The sequence below is a fragment of the Coturnix japonica genome, chromosome 9, assembly GCF_001577835.2.
Source record: "Coturnix japonica isolate 7356 chromosome 9, Coturnix japonica 2.1, whole genome shotgun sequence".
NCBI classification, from domain to species: Eukaryota; Metazoa; Chordata; class Aves; order Galliformes; family Phasianidae; genus Coturnix; species Coturnix japonica.
The window spans coordinates 17,973,972-17,996,935 of record NC_029524.1 but is presented as its reverse complement, the minus strand read 5'-3'; the positions used below and the strand labels follow the sequence as shown (position 1 = coordinate 17,996,935).

The window sequence follows — 22,964 nt, the reverse complement described above, 5'->3', positions numbered from 1 at the left end:
TTTTTTTTCAGCCAGGAATCCAGTTTTGAATGATTTATATGTCTTGTAAGATGTGCAGTGAGATTCCTTTCTGTATGTCGTCAACAAAGAGTAAGATCAGTACGAGCAGAGGCTGCAGGGGCAATTCCTGCCTGTCGGTTTGGCTTTTTTTACTTTTCTATTTGACATTTATGTTGTGGTAGCCAGTGTGGATCTTGGCCTTGCTCTACTAGGCACATGAGAAATCTGCTCTTAATTATTACTTTAACCTTAAGGGTATGTATGAAGTACAGAACAGCAAGCATTAAAGCATCATGTTATATATGGGATGTACTCCTGGGTAATGAGGAGTGGGATGGCTGCAGGGTCAGCCTCATAATGAAGGCTGTGGTCAGGGTGCTGCCCTACTTGAACCTTTTGCTGTGCCCTATTCTACTCTCTTTCCCCCTCTGAGAGCAAGAAGTTTGACCAGACACCTTCAAGAGCTATTAGAACTGTTCACAGACACATTTAACATGTTAAACTTTTACAAGAACTAGTGAATTTGATCAGAAAATAGTTATTTTTGGCTGCCAATGTGGCAAAACCACTTAAAATGCAAACTCAAGAATGTGTTGAAAGGAGACATTTTGCCAGCACCACTATTGTTGTAGCAAAGTCTCCCCTCAGATCCAGTGGGACTCTTTTCTCCACCATATATTATTCCAAAAGTCAAGGTGGAAGTCAAGAGCCTGGAAAATCTTAATGTCATTGAAAAGGGTGTTGGCAGGGTTGTTTTGGTTTGGTTTCTTGTTGCAAAGCTTTTCTTCTGTGGAGTGGCACCTGGCTTTTTTCTTCCTTTGGACATTAATTTCTTCCTTTTGCACATTAGTTTGATAGCCTTGCACCTTTAGTTCATAAAGTTCCACCTATAAGGTATAATGGAGACACGTGATTTGTGGGCAGCACATTACAGAATCACAGAATGGCCTGAGTTGGAAGGGACCTCAAGGATCAGGAATCTCCAAGCCCCCTGCCACTGACAGGGCCACCAACCTCCACATTTAATACCAGACCAGGCTGTCCAGGGCCCCATCCAACCTGGCCTTGAACACCTCCAGGGTGTTCATTAGGCAGCGCTTCCAGCACTCTGAAGTCAGTTTTTCACTAAGAAAAAAAGAGAGAAAAAAAAAAGGTATGTTATAATGATGAATTTGAGGTGAATTTTCTGTTAGTTCTGATTCCTAACTTAATAATAATAATAATAGTAATAGTAATAATAATAATAATAATAATAATAATTCTTATTTTTTTAATAATTCTTCAGTGTAAATCCTAAAACTTCTGCTAACAAGGGAGATGCTCCAGAGATGCAGATTTGGTTCCCCCAGAGAATGCAGCAGGTCTATAAAGGTTTGGGAAAGAATGATTTCACCAAACCATAGCAGCAGGAAAAGTTCATTTAGTGTATGTCTTGGTGAGTGCTTGTGCAAGCAGAGAACAGTCACTGAACATTCCAGGCACTGAAAAAGGGGCCAATCCACAGTGCATGTTATCTTGAATACATAAATGGTGCTTTAGAGCACTGAGCTAAGGCAATCACGTGATAAGCGCGTGCCAAGTCATGTGAGATGTAAAATACATAACAGCTGATAAAGGCATGTTTTATTTTGAGTGGGCATAAAGGAGGATGTTGAAAACTGGGTTTCTTCCTGACTGCACTGCCAGGAATACAAAGCACCACACAGGAGACTTTGAAGGTCCCTCTGGGAAAAATGCCATTACCAACTGAACTATGGTGTGTTGTCCAAGTTGCCCTGAAGGAATCTCTACCAGAAACACCTGTTAACAATAAGGACTTGTTAACATTTCACAATTATTTTCCCAAGTATGTTATTGCTACACCAGTTCCCAACACCAGAAAATTTGGCAAACATTAAATGCACACGGTACTTCTGTAAACCTCTGGTCTGTCTGCATCTGCAGAGACCAAGATAAAGCTGTACCTTCAAGTCTGGTGAGGACTCAGAAGAGCTAAGCTCGCATTTGGTGGGGAGGGATTGATGAAGTTTGTTGAGCTTACATTTGAGATCCTCTGGGAACTTGTGTTAGGGAAGAGGTGTTTGTCCAGATACGAAAGATGATCTACTCCAGGTCCTCCTTACCATAGCATTATCTATCATAGACAGTTTATTTACCTGTCCATTGGATTCTCACTTTGTAACTATCCATTTTCAGTTCCAAAGTGGGCCCACTTCATTATAGGTGATAAATGGCTGACTTCTGCTTTTCATGCCATTCCCCTGATATTGCGTAGCATCTCTTCTCTACTCTATATGCAGAAAGAACAAAGAGTTCTGATTCCTTAACTCCAAAGAACCATCAGTTCGTGCCACCTGTATATCCACGATTTATCAGAGACATGAGCTTCTTCCTTCAACATGCGTTTACGGAGATCTTTATATGTATGGTCAATTTCTGCCCATGAAAATCAAAGCTGTTGGTCTTTAAAACCAGTACTAAGAGCCTGTCTTCATTCTTGGGTCTGTAGGTATATTAAAAATGTCATGATGCACATTCTCAGTGGAGTTTTTGATGTAAGTAGATGCTTAAATCTCATCTATTGCATGAAGTTTATGTGCTGCTGTTTAACAGTGTACATTTCCAATTAGTGACTAGATACTAAATGGCATGGGTCCCATGGAACAGTTTGTATTGATGATACATCTCTTGTAGATTCTCATTTGCTGACTTATTCACAGACTGTGACAGATTGATTCATTTTGCTTGGGTTTTCCAGGGGAATAGGTGAATTCAAACCTGCTGAGATACAAGAGGGAGGTAGATTTGGCTTCTCCTACAACTTGGGTAAGTGCTCTTGTCATCAAGTGAGCTGATGAAAGAAAATGATTATCCACAGCCCCCCTCCCACCAGCTTATGAACGTAGCTTTCATGTTTGTTTATTTTTATCTGAAATGAGCATATTGGCTATTTGCACAACTTTTCAGGCTTTAAAAATGTCTGAGTATCTCAGTAGGTGGCACCCTTTCTTTTCCTTTATTTTCCACCAAAAGTCAAAAAGAAGTCGGAGCTGAAGCCGATGAATATGTGAAAGGAGTTCAGTAAAAATGTAAATGCATATTTATCTCCTTAATTGAATATATTATATTGTGAAATCATTACTGTCAGGGCACACTTTGGTTTATACGAACACTTAAGTAAGGAAAATATATAAACCTAGATTGACTTGAACAATTTGAAAGTGATAGCAGACATCTGTGTTCAATAACATTACTTTGGTAAGCGGTGTTTAATATTTCATGTCAAAGTGAGGAGAGTAATAGAACGGGGTATTTTCTGAATTCTTGATTGCTGAAGTTTATGGTATGGCATAATATATCTGTCCTTTGTCAAGTTCACCAGAAAGAGCCCTACTGCAGCTGAAGATGTAACATGCTCTAATATATATGTTTCTAGACCTCTCTCTGCTTGAGGAATTAATCTTGGAAGGTGCTGAGAGCTCTGAAGGGCCAGTGAAGTCAGTAGGATTTGAAGTTTCTCACAGCTCGATGGACAGGGTTCCTTACAGGGGATAATTACCCTGCTCCAACCCGGCCAGGAAAGCCTTTAAGCACTGCTTAACTTCTAGGATGTGAGGAGTCCTCTTAAATAGGGGTGAGTAACTCTTCTGAGGGCCCAGCCCCTGCCTCTGTCCTATTAGCTGCTGGGAAGGAGAAAACAAGAGCTGCTCTCTGGCCTGGGGAACTGCAAATCTGAATGCAAAAAGGTGAAAAAGAGGGACAAAGTTCCTTGCCCAGTGCAGAACTGCCACCAAAGGTCAGCCTAAATCACCCCAAAACGAACCAGTGCCATATAATCTGAACTTTGACTGGTGAAGGAGGTAGTTGTGTATGTCCCTTTTGCTGCACACAAGGGACGTGCACAAATACATTGCTGGCTCAAAGACCCTATTTGCCTTCAGAAAGTTCAAAGTAAGTGAAACTTTTCTAACTATCTTCCAAGTCTATTTTTAATGAACAATTCCATTGATGTTTTTGGATGGGTTCACACAGAGTCATTCATCTACAAACAAATTTTTCTTCTGTATTTTCTCCCCAACCTCATTCTTTTGTATTTCATTTTTTAGGTGAAATTCTATATTAGAAGTGGCCAAAAGAAACACTCTCCCGAGCCTTATGCTAAATGTCTGTCTGGACATTTTCATTTTAACTGCAGCTTAGGGAAAAAAAAATAAAAAATAATTTAAAAAAAAATGTCAACATAGTGTTGGCATCACTTCTAAATTGAAACTGTCCTTCCCCCATAATGAAATACATTATAAATGTTTGCTTAAAAGACACGCGTTTATTCACCTTGCCTCTGAGAGGATACTGTGTGCATATGTTGTCACAAAACTGTATTGAAGAGTGAGAGAGATTTCCCTAGTAAATGGCTTTTTCTTGACATCCTCTTAAGCATCTTAGTGCAGCTATGCTGCAGCCTGTCTGAGGACGAACAGTTACACTGAGGAGAAAGGAGTTTTAAAGTTGCAGATCGTTACATGCAGTGAGCAAATAAGTGGTGTTTTTGCTTTGTAATAGTGGAGAGAAAAAAACAAGAAAGCCTTAAAAAAGATACATTATGCATAACAGTTACACATAATGAATGTTGTTTCTGACATGCCGTGCAATTCCTTACAAGGCAGATGATCTTTGTAATCATTATTCCATAACATTCTTTTTTTCTTACTGATTTCTTGAGTGGTGTTTTTTGACGTGACCATTCAGTGCTCCTGGGTTTGATATTCTGATGTTGCTTGGTACCGAATTGTGCCACTTACCACCTGGTGCTTTCATCCCATGACTACCAGTACGCAACTTTGTATGTGCAAAAATGACTTCCAGTAATTTTTTTTTGTGTGAGACCATGGAATTTCCATGAATTTGGGTCACTTGGATGTTTGTGGAAAGAAAATGCAAAACAGGAGAGATTGTAGCATAAAGAAATTTATCAGGCTGCTTGTATGGCTAGAGGCAGGACTTCCCAGCTTTGTTCAACCAACTAGCTCTCCTGTCCAATTAAATGTGCGCTTGGCAGTCATCAGACTGAAAGACTCAATTTGCCATAGAAGCTGGAGATGGAAAACACCTGCTCAGATCATCCTCTATCCAGTGTAGAGCCATTTCCCTACAGAACATAGGTCGTCTGTAAATTCTGCAACTGACATACTATATACAACCTCAACTGGCAACATCCTGTCCAGTGCTACACTTCATAAATCAGGCTTAGGCCCAGTAAATCGGCAAGGAAGAGCAGTTAGCAAAAGCATATCTCCCTTCCCAACGGCTTTCTTATGTTTCAAGGAATCAGTGGCATGTCAGAAATGATAATCTTACTCAAACACTAAATAGCATCTTGATAGCACTGTGTCTTGCCAAGTGAGAGCATAAGCAAACACTCAGGTCTTCACTGGGGACTTGAGCAATTGCCCTCCATAGCCAACATTCCTCCCAGCTGTTTAGGCGCCTGTCATAGGGTCGTTGCTGTTGTTATCAATAGCTGATATTGTTATTGCTGCAGTACTGTGTCATATTCTCATTCCTGGGTGGGAGGATGAGTTAAACGACAAGTCTTTACATATTTGTCTCAATGGCAGCCTCTGGTTCTCCATGTTTCTGTGGAAACCTGGCCCTGGTTTAGCTGAACTGGCTTTAAATTCTGGCCCTGCTGTGGGTGCTGAGCACTTAGGGAAGGAAAAATATCTGGTTCTGAGCTCCACTTGAAAATCTGGTCCCAGATGTAGGGGTGTTTGTTTACTTTTACATTTAAGAGATGTAGAAAACTGCACCAAGATGCAAAATAGCACGACAAAAATAGTCTTTGCAAATGCTAATCTACACCGACTGGCGTTAAGTGGATGTGTATCCTTGTCATAAAGTTCTGGGTAAGTTTAACTTATAAGAGGCCAAAAAGGAAAGATCAAAAAAAGTCTGCATCAGCCAAGATCATTAGTTTAGACTGCACATTGAGCCAAAAAAATACAAATTGCACAATTTCATCACATGTACCCATTACTTAACCCATTCTGGAGTGGTTAAAACTCAACAGAAGTTGATGACTCCAGCAGATAGAGGTAGACTTCATATTGGGTTGTAGCAGCTACTCCTCGCTATGGACCTTTGGCCCATTGGTCTCAGTGTAGGTAATGGAGAAAATGCAAAGTTGTTACTTCCTTACTTGGTGCAGCAAGGAGTGTTTTGAGCAGAAACCCTCTGCTTCTATTTGGAAAGAGCATGCTCTTCCCTCCATTAGATATAGATCAGAAGCAATTCTCATTAACAGCTGTTGCTTCTCATTCTGAAAAAGGCCAGAGCACTACATTATTGTGCGAGTCTTGCTGGGTCTTGGGATTAGGTTTTTGAAAGTGCACTTGAGATACCTGTAACAGATGGTGACATTTTCAAATATCCGCCATGCTGGAGAGTCTGGACTGTAATGTAGGCAACTGCTACACTGCAGTGACACTGGGGAAATAGCTGAAGTCTGGTTTACAGAGCAAAGATTAAGTAATATTGTCCAAAGTTAAATAAGGTTATCACAGTGGGTCTGGGAAAACTTTGGCCATGCAGTTCTTTACAGGAAAGACTTTGAGGTACTGTTAATTAAATGACTGCTGTGTTTTTACCTGCCATAAAATGCTCTAACTCTTGTAAAAGCTTTTTAGCTTGACAAAATATCAGGCAAAAATCCTGCCCACTATGCCTGTTTTTAAGCCAGTGCCTTGTGTAGCTGTTGCAGGCAGCCACAGCTCTGGTGCTAGACCTGTAACCCAACCTGCATCTGGCTGGACAGGTCCCCAAAATGCTTCCACTGCCCTGGCTCAGCCCCACATTTGGGCATGAGTGAGACAGTGGCACCAACCTCCTGCCTGATGACTTCAGCTGGGCAAAATGGAGAGGGTATGAAAATGTTCAGATTGCCATGAGTGAGAAGCAACACAACATCCGTATTGCCTCTCTTGTTCTTGGCATTGCAACAATGCATAGTTTTCTGTTGTCTCTGGAACCACTCAGGCATATAATGAATGGAGTACCAGTGATTGGAAAAGTTCCTTTTAAGCGGATGTTTCCATTACTTTGTTTTCCTCCATAAGGCTTGTAATGGTTTTTTCAAGTGTCAGCAGAAGGGCTGAAGCATCTCTTGATCTTGCAGATCGCATGTCCATGTGGGCCATTCCAGACACTACATGGAATTTTCAACACAATATTCACTTGTTCTCCAAGCTCTCAATGTTTTTATTATTTCATTTCACGGGTACTAAGAAGGAAAGGCTTCCAAGGTCTGCATTTTTTTAAGAGATTGCAGACAGTGATTCTGTTCTCGAGCACGAAAAGTAAAGCTGATCTTCAGAAAAGATGAGGTCATCTTCTTCAACTCCAAGCAGAGTTACAGGAGTTTGATATCTCTAAAGAGCTAGGGGAAAAATGTTGGCTACTCTTTAAAATATCAACTGAATCTTTAGAGTTGCTTCAGTCCATGATTTACCCAAATCGCAAGCATGCTGCTGCTTTAAGTAGTGCCGTAGTCAACATACCTAAAATAAGCAAGAACTGGGATTACAACTCTATACTGAATGCATCAGAGAAGAGATTTTGTCTTGAATTTTCCACACCCAAAGACCTAAATTCCAGGCTATTAGCAATATAGAAACAGTTGTCAAGCATCTATCTTATTCAGTTAGAGAGTGGGGGTAGACAGACAGGGAGGGAGGAGGAAGAGAGGAAGGGAGAGAAAAAAACTTGAAGATCTTGGCTTCATCTCAGTATGGAAACCTTTTCCCATTTTGATTTAGCTGAAAATAGAGCCAAGACTAGCAGCCAATGACTTAGTAATGTAGGAACCCTACTCAGCAAACTGTCGAATCCTATACTTAAGTGTATGTAAGTACATGATTTACACTCAAACTTGCTTGTTTTGCTAAATTAGGATGGATTTAGTTGGAAACTTGAAGATTCTGTAGAAGCAAGCCTCTATTTCTGATGTTTTAGTCTTTAATTATGCGGAACACTTACCAGCCAATAGACAGTCAGGTAAATACTGAAAGAGGAGACCACTTCTCCCCACCTTGCAATGATAAAATATTGAATTTAGAGCCCAGTATCTGCGTACACAGTTTTTTTTTGTCTGTGAGACGTGATGCAGATTGGATCACAGGAGTTCAATCTCTGAAAATCTCACTTAAAATAGAGCAATTGTGCTTAGAAGGTGGCTCTGAAAAATCTCCAAAAGTCACACCTGCACTCAACAGCAAACACAGGTGCTCAGTGGGAGGATGTTCATGACCCCTCATGTTGAACCTGCTTTTCTTCATCAGAAGTCTGTTGGGCAAAATGAATTAGAAGCCCAGAAAAGGGACTGGAAATTTGGATGTTTCTACCGTGAAGAAGAACATACAAAAAGAATAACCTCAATATGATTTTCTTTTGTATCAGTACAGTAGAGGAGTCCTGCACTCTTGTTCTTCTAGACATGCTTGATGGATTTTCATGAGCTCACAGAAATGTGAAGTTGGCTGGGACTTTTTGAGGTCACGTAGTCAAGCTGCTGTGTTGATGCCAAGACCATCCCTGACATGTGTTTGCCTTCACTGTTATTGAAAACCTCTTCTCAAGGGACTCACTAACTCCACTCTTTTCATTAAGTGCTTCACGACCTTTGCAGTTAGGAAGCTTTGCCTAACATCCAAACCACAGCACCTCTGCTGAAAATGCAACTGATTTCTCTCCCCAAGAGATGCAGAGAGGATCGTTGCTCTTTTCACAACCGCACTATTTTGTGTTGGGAGACAGCTACCATGTCTCCCATGTAAATATATATATATATATAAAAATATAGGCATCTTTTTAACTCTCTTTGGACTTACTAAGCTTGATAGCTCAGTCTTGGTATTCTCCAAATCCTTCCCAGATCCCCCCAGGTCTAACATTGGGTGCTGCAGGACCGACAAGTCCCAGTGGCCGTGTGAGGTAACCAGGTATCTGGTAGTAGTGCCTATGCTGATACAACAGCATCATTGTTCTTAAAAGAAAAATCCTGGCATCCAGGCATGACTCTCCCCCACAGAATCATAGAAGTGATTTAATATTTTAAACTGTGAAATGCCTTATAACAGTTTCTGCGGGGTGCAAGGGCACTTACAAGATAGTGCTGTATTAGTCACTACCATGGGCCACCTTCTGAATATTATAAACCTTAATTTACTTTTTTTTATAATCTGAATGGACTTTTTAAGTATATCTAGGGGAATTGGTGTGAGGAGAACCATTGCTTAATTCAACCGTTGCATCCTTAAAGCCAGATTGGAAGCATGGAAACCATATGTGAGCTTTTAGCTAATAAAATAAAATGCCAAAATGTGCCGGCTAAAGCTATTGCACCCAAAATATAATTGCACATATGCTCATTTACTCACTTACTTATAATCAAAACATTTAAAAAAAAATTGATACTCAGACTAGGTGTAACTGTTGGACTAAGTTATTTTACAAAATTATTTTACATGGAAAGAATGTGCATGGGGTTTTCTAATGGTGATATGAAAAGCAAAGTGCATAAATACAACCACACACAGCACCAATTGATAATGTTTCACCTGAGCACAGAAAAAGTCCTTAAAATCCTTTACAGGCCAAATTTATTTTCATTTTACTGTAAAGTAATCTTACTTTTAAATGTCTCTAGACTACTTATTAATAGTAAATATAGGGGATTTTTTTTTGTGCTGAACGTCAGTTTTCTTAGCTGTAGGTTCTATTTTCCTTTATTATGAGTCTCAAAGAGATATTTAGCACTGCCAGAGGTGCCAGAACTGAAATCATCTCTTTACTTAAACACTTCATCCCTCATGTCCTTCCTGTCTCTATAACATTACTTCTAGCTGTTTTTATTCTCTTCAGTCTGAGTATTACTGTCCCAGAAGTGACTGGAAGGTTCACAAAGGCCTTGGGAAAGAGCTGATTCAAAATAACTCTGTCACCTCTGGAAACAGCAAAATTCAAGCCATGGGCACTGACTGCAGCTCTGCTGGACGCCATCAGAGGGTCGGTAGAGCTCAGAGGTAAGTTGGTGTTCCTGAACATGGGACTGGCACAAAAATAAGAAAAGAAATTGCAGGGGGACTGTAAGAAAAGAAGGCACTGGACAGCTATGAAAGTCAGTCTCCTATTTTTTGTATCAGCATACCTGACTTCTTATGAGATGCAAAACACAGGAGTTGACAACGCTGAGTTGTGTGCATTTTAAAGCTGTTTGCTAACTACTAGTTGTACCTACAGCAGTGGCTTGGGCCATGAGGGTGTGATAACTTTTAATCACTGCTCAGTCTTGGTCATACCCCAGCTTTTCATTCAGAGGTCAAGAGCTGGGAGATTCCTTTTCACTTAATTGATATTGGCATGATATTGGCTGCATGAATTCAAGGAATTGTAGTTTGTAATCTGGGCAGCTAAGGTGTTTTTTCGCAGTGCATGGCTCCTCTGGAGATGTTTGCTAAAAGTCAGCAGCGTAGCATTAGGCTGCCATCCAGGGATTGAGGGAAGAACATTTATCACATCAGTCATGAACACTGAAGTATAGTGCAAGGCTGTACTGCTGTTGGGGCCATAATAAATCCAGTTTTGCTCTGGATTAGCTGTCAAGAGTAGGAAGCAAGAGGGGTAGCATTGCTCTCTCTGACCGATAGGCTACACTAAAACCTGCCTGAGCGTAAAGCCCAACCTAATGTGCAACAAAATGCCATTGCCCAGCTGGAAATAATGGTAGCTGCTCTTTCATTCTGAAGGCACTGACCTTTCTGGCATTGCCCAAGTGTGTCACTGCTGACAGCCTGGCTTCACGTTGGGCAACTGCTAGAGCCTCTCCAGAGCCTTCTTGCCAAAGCCAATGCGAATTTCTCTGAAATTAGCCAAAATGTCTGAAAAACAGAAACAAAAAAAAAGTGTGAAATGCATGAAGAATTAGATTTTGCACACTACCACAAGTGCTTCATATTTATTTTTTAGAAACATGAGGGAATTGTCTGAAAGTTACAGCAAGACTTCTAGAAAGTTGAGAGAAAAATTAATTTATGGGGAAGCAATTGGTTGGGAACACAGGTTAAGTGCCTAGCTTTGCCACTGGCTTCTTTTGCAACCATGGCCAACAGCCATATTTCTTTCTTTCTCCAACCTTCATGGCTCTCCTGCCCCCCTACGCCATCTGTAAAGTAGCTCCCATCTGCAAAGTATTTCCATTGTTTGTCTTGAGAGCTTGATGGCATTTGACTATGTGCAGCACATTGCACAATGGCCTCTGGATACAACTTTATAAACAACAAATATAAATAGAAGACTTCTAGGGAGACTAATGAAAAGCTTGAGGAATAATCTGTTTAAAGTGCATTTGAAAGTGAAAAGCTGATGTGCAGATGCATTACTAGGATATCTTTAAGGCAGGCCAGCCAAGAAATAGGACTTTGTTTATTTTCCTATGTGATAAGTTAGATAGGAAAAATGTTTTTATAATTTTTTTTCTTTTTTTTTTTTTAACAAAAATTAAAAAATCAGATGGAGCAGCCAAAGGAATGAGTGAAGTCAGATCAAAGATGACAAATTGAGTCTGATGAGATGAAGAGCTTACCTATTTCAAATGCCCAACTTAAAAAGCGTCATTTATAGAAAATGATTTCTTTTAAAAAAGTGAGGAAGAAAAGGAAGAAAAAAGAGAGAGAGAGAGAAATGAAAAGAAAAACATGCCATGGCCAATAAGTTGTGAAAAACTGTGGAGACTGGCACTTTCAAATGCTTGGCAGGTTATTAAGCCAATTTTTATTTAGTCCACTATAACTGTTGGAGGGTCTGTGATTCCCAACTGTTTCACATCAGAGAATGAAAACAACTATAGCCCAGCCAAGACCACATTGGTGACTGCCAGCCCCTTTAAGTGCCAAACATGAAAGCAACAAGTCCAGATGCTTTGATCCCAGCATTTTTGGATTTAGCCCAGAATGTTTTTAACTCATGTTAGGACAACATACATTATAACTGGAAATCAATCAATAGCACTGTGACCTTCAAACGCAGTAAATGTTTGGAGTTAGTTTCTGAGCATGTAATCTAAATTGGGGATTGGAAGTTGGAAGAGATCCTAACCTAACAGAAAAAAAAAAATGTATAATTTTAAAAGCTGGAGTTGCAAGGAAGCAACAAATGAAGTTTTAATTATCTAAGGGAAGAGTATTAGGCACTGGAGATGCATCTGATGTGGAGGGCTGCAAAAGCCCAAGGAGTAAATCAGTGTCATTGGGTCATCCACCCCAGCATTAAGGAGAAACAATAATTGTGACAATGTAGGGTAAAGACATAAGGAGCAGCCCTCTCCATACCTGGACTGGGGACTACAAGTCCATTTCAGTTGTGAAATAGTCCCTGGGTTGGTGCCACATCAAATGGGTCTCAGCGTCCTGGTGAGAGCCCGTTGGCATCTGCCTTCAGCACAGCCATGGTTGGCCTCTACTACCCGCTGGGGGTCAGCTGGCAAGGTGGTACTTCAGGGGACAAGATGCCTATGGAGAGCAGGCAGAGAAAGCATGTCCATGGGCCCCTGGGGGGCTTTAAGCATGGAATTTGCACTTAGGGCATGAGGGCATGTCACATGAATTCCTGAGTCACCACGTGGTGTTGTGGTGCAAGTGCCATATTGGGGGCAAAAAAAAAAAAAAAAGAAAGAAAAAAGCAAAAAAAAACCCAAAACCATATAAAATAATTTACTGCAAATATAGCTGTAACATAGACCAGGCTTTAGGTGGGCTTATAGGCTGACGCTGTGATCCCTTTAATCTTTATGGTGTTGGAGAGTCAGTGAGTAACACCTGATTTGCACTGATCTAAATCATATCAAGTCCTGACTTCTGCAGGGGAAAAGTGGCTTCAATAAGTAATTAAAATAATTTCATCTCTCTTTCTTTTTTTTTCAGTAGGATTTAATTGTATTGCCACTAAATGCCAGTCCAGACTCTGTCTTACTTAAAAGCTTTAAAAATCCCAGAGTAGATTTCACCTATTAATGATCATGAATGGCTGCTGGCATACTGTGGGACAAGCTGTTCTCTCACAGCAACATTGCTAAGATTGCAAAACCCTACTGTGAGGAATTAAAAAATATAGAGAGAGAGATAAAAGCTCTTCTCCAGCTAGAAAAGCAGGTCTCTTTTAGCTAATACGAGTCCCATGGAGACAAGAAAGCTCACATTCTCATAGCTCAGGTGGGCCATGAACCACCAGCCCATGATCAGCAGTCATGGTGCACCAAGGCTGGTTGTGCGTACAAGTTGTAATCTCTGGAGGCTGGGAAGCAGCTTGCCCTGTCCAGCATTGTTTCCATCCCTATTTTCACACCAGATCTTGTCTGGTTCCAGCTCTGCATACTTGAAGCTCTGTGCTGGTTATGGTCAGGGCACAGACTCGGGCTTCAGATTTGTGTAGGCTGTAAAACCAGGGCCAGTAGTAATGGCAATTTGAAGGGAGGATGCAAACAAAGCAGAGCCAGGCTCTTTTCCACCCCCTTGATGAGGCCCTGGCACAGGCAGCTCAGAGAATCTGTGGATGTCTAATCCCTGGGAGTGTTCAAGGCCAGGTTGAATAGGGCTTCAAATCTGATCTAGTGGGAGGTGTCCTTGCCCATGGCATGAAGTTGGAACTCGGTGCTGTTCAAGGTCCCTTCCAACCCAAACCATTCTGTGATTCTGGTCTATGATTATTTTTAGTGGTGCCCAATGATAGGACAAGAGGCTTTGTGTTCAAACAGAAACACGTGAGGTTGTAGCATCAGGAATTATTTCTTTAGTGTCTGGGTGACTGAGCACTGGCATAGAGGTTGCTCACAGAGGTTGTGGGTTCTTCTTCCTTGGAGATCCTCAAAAATCACCTGGCCATGGTCTTGGGCACTGTGCTTTAGGTGTCCTTGCTTGAGCCATGTCTCTGCAGGTTACCCACAGGCTGCCATGATGCCGGTGCTTGGCCACTACACCCAGCTAACAGAAAGTTGCTGGTAAAATGTAATTGTTCAGGTTGCTCTGGCTCAGGTTGCTTGAGCCCCAGTCAGGAAGGTGGCTGGCAGATAGCAGACCGACCTGGAAGCATTTTTGTGTCTGTCTGAGCTGATGGCTTTCCCGTTTCATTTCCTCCTGTGTAATGTTATAGGGGACATATATGAGATATTCAGCAAGGACTGAAGCAGGGAAGTCTGCAGGAGTGTTTAGTGGGAGGTCAGGAATTTTTAAGAGGTATTATTACAAGGCGGTGTGGTTTGGGTCATGTTTCTTGTAGACATCTTGTCAGGAAACTTTTTAAGTAATAAATTGTAATCTCTTTATATATTGTACAAGCTTATTAAACTCAGTCTTTAAACATAAACCTGCCTTTTGAAAATAGCTTCAGATGAGCTCAGAAACTAAAACAACAAGAAAATATAAAGAGAAATAGAACATGTGCTGGCCAGAATTTTAAAGACAGTAGCCACAGCACACCAGATTTTAATTAGCAGCTACCTGCAGTGTCAGCTGCCTGAGATGAAATGTTTTATATGCGTAAATGCTGTCCTTAAAACAGTTGAAGCTTTCTTAGATCCAGTGTCATTTGTTTTTATTCTGAGCACTGTGGTTATCCAGTATGGGTATTTCACAGACCAGGTTCTCAGGAAGATCTGAAGTCTTTGCTTTCTGTCTCTGTTTCTACAGTAGTAAAATGAGGATAATTATATTTATTTCCTATGAAAGACTCTCAACTCTCCCCCCAAAAACCAACATTTATAGGCTGGATAGAAATAGCAGTTGTAGTAACAATAGTGGAAGGCATAATCTGGAGTCCTGCTAATGCTTGGATTAGGAGAGTAATAACAGAGAGATTTTCTTGTTGAACCATTCCTGCTGTGCCATCTATTTTCAAAAACATCCTTGCACCTGGCTGGTATGTGATTTCAGAAATGGGGAACAAATAATTTCTGTTCTTTCTCCCAAAAGCTTACTGTGAATGGCTGTGTACTGCAGAACTCCATGGACTTAGCCAAGATGCTTCCCAAATTCAGTCCATGGAGACAGCACAGCGGTACAGGCACCAGCTTTACTGGGGATTGCTCATAATAACAGCTTAGCTGTGCTTGAACTGGGGGCTCTTTGCTTTGGCATCACCCTTTTCCTCCTAAATAGGTCAGGACTCCAGGGAATCACAGTAAATGACCATCAGTCATCAACATAACCTCATTTCCCAGAAGGTGGCAAGGACAGTCCCACAAAGATTTTCAAGCAGGGTGGCCGTACCTGTCACCATACTCTTCCATACCTGTTGGGTGTGGAAAGGCAGGGCTGGCCCAGTCTGTCACGCCTTCCAGGATTTCATGCTAATGCCTCAGAGGCAGAGAATGCATCATAGAATCATAGAATGGCTTGGGTTGAAAGGGACCTTCAAGATCACCTTGTTCCAAACTCCTTGCTGTAGGTAGGGACACCTCCCTCTAGAAGGTTGCTCAAAGCCCCATCCAGCCTGGCCTTGATTGCATATCCTGTCCTGACTTAGCTTAGGGAAGGTGTATTATACTCCATCTGTGCAGAGCTGAGTATATTGGCTCCAATCTTATTTTGGGGCTTGTTGGTCTTTCTATAATAAAAATAGTAACTGCAGAATATTACCAGAGTTTGGGGATTTTACTTTATTTTATTTTTTTTCTTTTTTAATTTAAAATTAAGGCCCAGATTGAGGCATAGAACAAAAATTTTTGGCCCAGTCAAAGTTCAGAAAAAGGGAATGGGAATTGGCAGATCAGTAGATTGGTCATAAACCAGGCAAGTTACACTGATGAATGATGATACCCCTGCTCTCAAATCACACTGAAAAGCTGCTCCTTCCAGTGCTATGCTACATGAGCACCTTGTATTAACCTACAGGGAGCATCCCTATTGCTGAACCACACAGCTCATCAGCTTTGAATAACATTCAAGATTTATTCTCTGCAAACTCTCATCCACATGTATAGGTTCGGACCAATGTTGTTAAGCTTGTGAAATTTGATGGGCTCACAGCACGAGGTAGTTTAGCTGCTGCTATGTGAGATTCCCATCTATGTTAGGGTTTATTGAAAACGTTATGTCCCATCTGTTTCTAGATGCTCCTTTCATGTTCTTCATCTCTTTAGGCTCTCTTTTCCAAAGAGTTTGCTTGATCCATGTGGAGTTAATAAGCGATTTTGGTGTGTGAGTATATGCATAAGGACCAAGATGTCTTGTTTCATAAAAGTCTGTCGTTGATTTATTCCTCCTTCTAGTGCACTGCTTCCTGTTCATTTCTCCTCTCACTTGCAGAGCGAGGGACGCTGTTTATATTAGGGATGTTTCTGGTGTTTACAGATGGGGCAGCATTTGTAAACGATTCTGAAGAGCTGTTGTTTTGAAGGAGTCTCCAAGCTCTCAAAAAGGTCTCACCACTCTAGTGGGTTGGGCTCATTGCTATAAAACTGTTTTACATGTCCTAGAAATGTGCCAGTGGGAATGGTCAGTTCCTCCTATGGTTGCCATCACTGCCTTTGGAAAGCCAGCAGCTGGGACACACGTGAACATTGGTGGTGTTGGTCTGACTCTGCAGTCTGACTCTCCTATTGCATGTAATTGAGCATGACGTGCAATCATGCGGTTTTGTTTCAGAACATCTTCTTTCCACCTCCTCTCTCTCCCCAGTGTGTGATGAGTCTACATCCCAGTATTATAACTAGTTAGACTGGAGTTTTACGGTAACTCCATTTCAGAGAAATAAAGGCAAAACCACAGTGGTCTTTTGTCTTATTGGTGCACGTGCTTTGACTTTTGATTCCTACTTTAAAAACCCATTTGTTGTTATGGACATCTCTGGGTTAATTTAACAACAAACAAACAAACCTAGAAATAAAGTCAATGAGCTGGAGTTATGGTTCCTTGTGGAGGTCCATCTACTTACTACTCATGGTGGATTTCATGCTTCTCTTGGTGTCTGAGCCATAGAGAAGCACTGCAGATAAATATGTTTATCAGCTAGATGTGTATGCACTTGATGTCACGGAAGAGTGGATACCAATTTGAATCAACTACCATCCTTTTTTCCCAGGACGTGGGAGGATATATTTTCCCTGGTGTCATGACATAGTTTTTGCATAGCCTAAAATAAAAAGCACATGTTGCAGAAAGGCAAAGTTTGCTGATATCTCAGCTATCAGAGCGGCTGAGTGACCAAGCCAAATACCTTTGGCAAAATGAAGCAGGAATTCAATGTTGAGCGCTGTGTTAAAAAGAGACTTAAAACAAAAGCCTCCAAGAAAGGGAAGGAAAAAAAAAAAAAAAAAAAAAAAAAAAAGAAAAAAGGCAGGGAAAAAAAAGGTTCATTGTTGTTGTTTGCAGGAGTTTTTATAAAAGCAGCCATATCTCAGCACTCATTGCAGGCTGAAGCTTTGCTGAGCCAGCAAGAGTTGGAAATACAAATGGTAACCAATGGAAAGGATCCGATGGGTTTTGGAAAACATCACCTACGTGGGAGCATTCCTGTCTTTTTCAGAGAGAGGTGTGTGAGGGATATGGGAAATAACTTAGATCTCTGAATACATTTTTATATCTGAGTGGAGGTATATGCAGAAAAACTGCCCCAACCTGAAGCATGGAGGATTAACAGCAGTTCTGTTTAGAAAAGAATTTTGACATATACAAAGAAACTTTTGCATTGCCTTGGTTTCATTTGTGCAATTCTGATTTTAACTATTAACTAGGAGCAATTAAGTAGATGGAGCTGGTGCTGAAATGTTGTACTCATAGATGTCTGAAAGAAGCCAATACTTCTGTGATAACACAGATTTAGATACTTGACCAGTCTTTCCATTTATATTTGTAATATGCTCCATTACAAGTAAAATATGCAAGCGCCATTCCAGTGTTACAGTTTTTTGAAGTACTTCTTCAGCATGGTAGGAATCTTTTGGCAGGAAAAATGTATCTTTGACAGGAAATTCTGTAACTATCAAGATAAGTTCAGAAAATATTTTCTTTTTCAAAGAAACATGAATCAAGCAGTGCCCTGCAAAGTGATACTCCAGATGAAGCAATGAGTTTGAGCTTCCTGAAGGCCAATGGAAAAGGCTGCAGTTCTTTAATTTTTCTGTTATCTGGGTGCATTTCCAAAAATTTTTAATGAATTTGTATGAATATGTATTTTGGAAAAATATATATATTTTCTGCATCATTGCTGAGGACTGGTGCTGCTAAAATCACCCATTTTTTCTCTTCACTCTTTCTTCTGGGGAAAGAGGCAGTCCTGATGCAGAGTTGTGCCCGATGGGAACGAGCTGTTATCCCCTTCGGTCTGGCAGCAGCTGCCTAAGAGTTACCAAACTTCAGTATTCGGTTACTGCTGCAATGGATTTGACCAGGCAGTCTTTAGAGACTCAGTGTTTAAACTCTTCAACCATCCATGCCCTGAATATTAATGTTATTGCTACGAGCACCTCTGATGTAAAGCACAGCAGTCTTCTGAAGAGGAGGCTGGGTTCTCTCTCAGCCGTTATGGGAAATATTATCTTTCAAAGGAGGGGGAGCATTTACATCTTTAAAAAATTAATTCAAGATCAGAAGCAATGACTCCCAGTATTATTTTTCTTTTCAGGTTTCAGCAATCCGAACTATCTGATCTCACCTAATAACACTGCAGCACGCCGACTGATCGGTGCAGCCGCCTTTGTTCCTAGGTAGGCTCCACCAAGACGTTCAGCTCTATTTGCTTTGGGTAAGATACCAAGCTATGCCTATACTGTTTTGCAGGGGACAATTTTCTGACATTTGATTGCCTTGGGTAAGACATTTTTGGTGAATCATTATACCGAAATGCAAAGAAGGTAACTTGAGAAAGATGCTTGTGTTTCTGTAGCACTTTGCAGCAGATGTCTCCTATTTACTGCTTTATTTTATTGCTTAATGACTGGATCTCAAGTAATTGAACAATTTGACAGATATTTATTTGTAAAACGTGATTCATTTAGTCAGACATTGTGAAACAGTTTCATGCCAGTTCTACAGATTCTGGTAGAACTTTCTAAAGATGCAAGCATTCAAGTAAATTGCTCATGTCAATAGCACATCCACTTTTTACTGTTCTTTACTGCACACAAATATTTGAGTTGACAAAAAAGCACTGGTGAACAGACTACAGGGACTTCTGAACTTTAATCAACCACAAGCACTGGCAGGGTTCAGAAGTAATTTCCTAACTATGAATCACCTGCAGACAATGAATCACATACTGGAGAAGATTGCCAAATAAAACAAGCCATCATGTATAGCTTGCATTGACTGGACTATGGAAAGGCCTTTGATTCACCTAGCTGAAAGAGAAGCTGTGATGAAAGCTCTGAAATAAAGGCATAAAAGAATGTAGGAATCCCAAACCACATCTGCTAGCAGTGAATGGCGACATTTAATTTCGACAAGGAAGATAAAAGAAAACGAGACTAAGCAAAATATCAGGCGAGGAGACGCTATCTTACTGGAAAAGGGTTGCCTGGAGAAGAGCTTCACAAAGCATTTCTGGGAAGAAGACCTTAACTTAACTTCCAACATATGTGCAAGCTCAGATTTCCTCTCTGATGGAGCAGTTGTCTTTTCTGAAGTGGCCAATGATCTCCCAGTGATTTTGAGGGGAACTGAAGTGTGGGGATTGCAGGGAAGACAAATGGTAGGCGAAGGGCTGAGAGGGAAGGCTCTCTCCTGTCTGTCAGCCTGCTGCTCGCTGGGGTGAGCAGAAAGCTTTTCCAGTGATTTCACAGGCCGCTATGATGGTCATAAAAAGCAAGCTCCTTCTGCTGAAGAAGAGGTGTTAGATTTCTGTCTGTAACTTAAAGGGGCCAAGAGTTTTGGTGCTAACAAAAAAAAAAAAAAAGGGAAAAAAAAGGGGGGGGGGGGGGGGGGGGAATCAGGTCTTGTATAATATTTTTCAGAGGCAAAGATGAAAAAAGGAATACTGAAATAGGAGAAGAAACCAAAAACTTCCTGGAGGCTGTAAAGGACAGCAATAAGAGTAAGTCCTACCACAAGGAAAAGAAATAGAAGAAGGAATAAACTTTACTTGTTTAATATTTTATTTCTTATGAGAGGTATTTGGCTGTGCTTTCCCAAACAGTGAGACAATAGCTGGTAAAGCAATGACAGTGGCAGGAAAAAAAGCCTGCAATTATCTAGACTTTGATGATTCCTTCTGTTTGTGCCAGTATTCAATAAACCCTCAAATTGCATGCTGTAGCAGGAGAGCGAATTTACTGCAGCCAAAATCATATGAGTGCAATGAATCAAGACAGCCTTTCTGCACTGCTCAGGTCTGGCTCGTGTATAATGCTCCACGTACGAATGCATGCTCTGTTTCTCATACTTGGCGTAATTGTAAAGAATCGCAAGGCAGGATTTCCAAATTGGGATAGTTGCTACCAGCTAATTAAGCAAAACTTGCTGCCAGTGCCTAGGAGCATCACGAGTACATCACTGCTGCTGTCTGCCCAGCAAGGCGAGCAGGCAGAAGTGCCTCAGCTCCTGCCTGTTTCTTGGCTTTTCATACAGGCAGTGGATAGGCAAAAAGAAAAGAATTTTCTCCCCAGTACCAGCCAACAAGGAGCTGCAGTAGCCCAGAGTTTGTGTACTCGGCTGTAAAGAGCCCTGAAAACAGTTGGAAATCCTCTTACTGGAGAATGTGTAATTGCCCAGGGTCACTTCCAGTTGGCAACTGTCTCTTTACTGTAATTTGTTTTGAAAAAAGCCACTTTTGACCCACAGGAGGGAGCAGCAGCAGTTCCCCCAAACAGCCACGAGAGAGCAGCCGGCAATTAGGGCTGGAAAGGTGCTGCTCTTCACTGCAAGTAAACCACAGACAACGTTAAGAGAAATTTGTCACAGCGGTCCTCGCACCGCTGTCTGTGAACCCAACTGCAATCAGACATGCAAGGCACGGTTCTCTAATGCCTCATTACTTGTTTGCAGCCCCAGCTTGCTCTGAAGTTTATCTGTGGAGCAGCACATTGGGGCAGCAGCTGTGAAATACTGCCCCAGTGCAGGAGATAGAAAGGTTTGCTCCCAGTTTGTGGTATTCCTGGTCAAAGCCAAATGCTGCCTAATGACTGCTGGCAATGTCGACAGCCGTTTAGCAGCAGCTAGCTCCTACCTAACTTGTCTGTTTTCTTGTGTGCTGAATAAAACTCAGGCATCAGATGATCAAAGAGCCTGCCCATGAAATGCAGCTGAAAGAAGTTTTCCACACTTTATTTCTCACATGTTAGATACATTGATACAGACAAGAAATGCTGTGCTTACAAGCAGGACTCTGGGAGGAAGGGTCCTTCACCCTTCTCTATCCCCATGGGGCACATTTCTGGGCTCTCATGAGAAGAATTGCAGCGTTCATGGCAGCAGCCAAAGCCTCAGTTGTTTTCAAAAAGCTGATGCCAGTTTTACCGTAAGGACTGGGGTGAGCTCTGAGAAGAAGACGCACTAATAAGAAGTAATGGAAAATCTTTTACATAAAGGCTCCGTGTTCCTGGACAGTGCTTTCAAATATGCCAGATAGCATTAAAAAAGAAAAAAATGCAGAAAGCTCTGCCCCTAAACCTCAGATCACATATGAATCATGTAGCTCACGAAGTGTGTGTTTGTTCATGTGGTCAGCGGGGAACATATTTTTGCAAGCATGTCAGAGCAGCTGTGGGGCTGCAGTACAGGTCTGGGGCAAGGTGCCCAGCCAAACACCGTGCCAGCCCTGAGCATCCCCAAGGGGGCCAGGCAGGGCTGCTTGTCCTCCTGCCGGGCAGGTGGCTGCTCTTCCATTGGTGGAGACATTGTTTGCTCCTGGGTCAGAATTAGGGATCACTGATGGGTGAAAAGGCATAGAGAAGATGCATACGGCTGGAGGATTTGTAAAGGAGGTGGGATGGTTTGGCCCACAGCATCAAGGCACCTGGTTCCTAGTGAGGAGCCTTTGGCAGCATCAACCTTTCTGTCCAGTAGTGTCAAGGTGGAACTTTTCAGTAGGAATTAAAAAAAAATATTAAAAACAACAAGGTGATGAAACACCAGTACATCTTGTTTTGCATTTGCCTGCCCACTGCAGAGATGCTCCGGCTCCAGTGATTCAAGCAGCTTCCTATTACTTGACTTCAAAACCAAACAACATCATCAGAAGCTTTGCCATGAACCTGCCTGAACTGTTACAGCACTGCATGTACTTGGGCATGAGCACAGGGACCTTTAACCAGGGCTAATTTGAAAGTATCTCCCTGTTCCCAGAGTTTCTCACAGCCGCTGTAGCTGCTGCCGTCTGTTGGGTGAGCAGTGAATGGTATCTCCCAAACTGTGCAAGTGTAAGTCTATAAAATCAGAGAGGAGTGAAAAACTGCAGAACGTGCAAAGCCGTGTTTGAAACCTTGTCAAGTCCAGGAGCATTTCCAATCCTGCCTTTGGGAGAGTCAGCCCCTAATTCATCTGTTACATCACTCAAAGTACTGTATGGAGGACGACCCTTAATTAGGACTGTACTTACATATTAGAGAAAGGATGAGAAAACAAGATCTTGCTTAATCCAGAGGGTTTAACTTAGTGTAGATACATTCAACTTGTGGAGATCTGATGGTTGATTCAATACCAGGAGCCAAAAAAATAATAATAAATGTACCAAAAGGTGCTTTGAAAGACATATGTAATGTTTACTGAGGGGAGGAAAAACTCTCCAAGTGAGGTGTATAATGAGTCTACCTCTTAAATTTGGGGTTATTGAAGAGCAATAACAAACTCCGCAGATGATGCTGCAGGGAAAGCAGTGCCCAACAGCCAGTGCTCAAGGAAGGCTTTTCACATTCTTCACTCCATCCATTGGATCATCCTGCAGTATTTGAAGAAGCTCTTCCTTCAGGTATATCTTGTAGCCAGGAA

At 41.5% G+C, this 22,964-nt stretch overlaps 1 protein-coding gene across 20 annotated transcripts in view; it reads left to right on the top strand.

Moving 5' to 3' along the window:
• The window catches only part of LOC107318346 (multiple epidermal growth factor-like domains protein 6), a 188,637-nt gene that overhangs the window by 156,104 nt on the left and 9,569 nt on the right, over nt 1–22,964 (top strand). For 13 of the 20 annotated variants that reach the window (XM_015872052.2, XM_032446637.1, XM_015872049.2 and 10 more), the window contains 5 exons: nt 12–2,555; nt 2,759–2,826; nt 3,437–3,634; nt 9,916–10,076; nt 18,667–18,786. The gene's annotated coding sequence lies outside the window, so the exon portion shown is untranslated. Of the gene's footprint in view, nt 1–11; nt 2,556–2,758; nt 2,827–3,436; nt 3,635–9,915; nt 10,077–17,414; nt 17,575–18,666; nt 18,787–22,964 lie in introns of all 20 variants that reach the window. The other 7 variants (XM_032446628.1, XM_032446629.1, XM_032446632.1 and 4 more) reach the window with 7 other exon arrangements.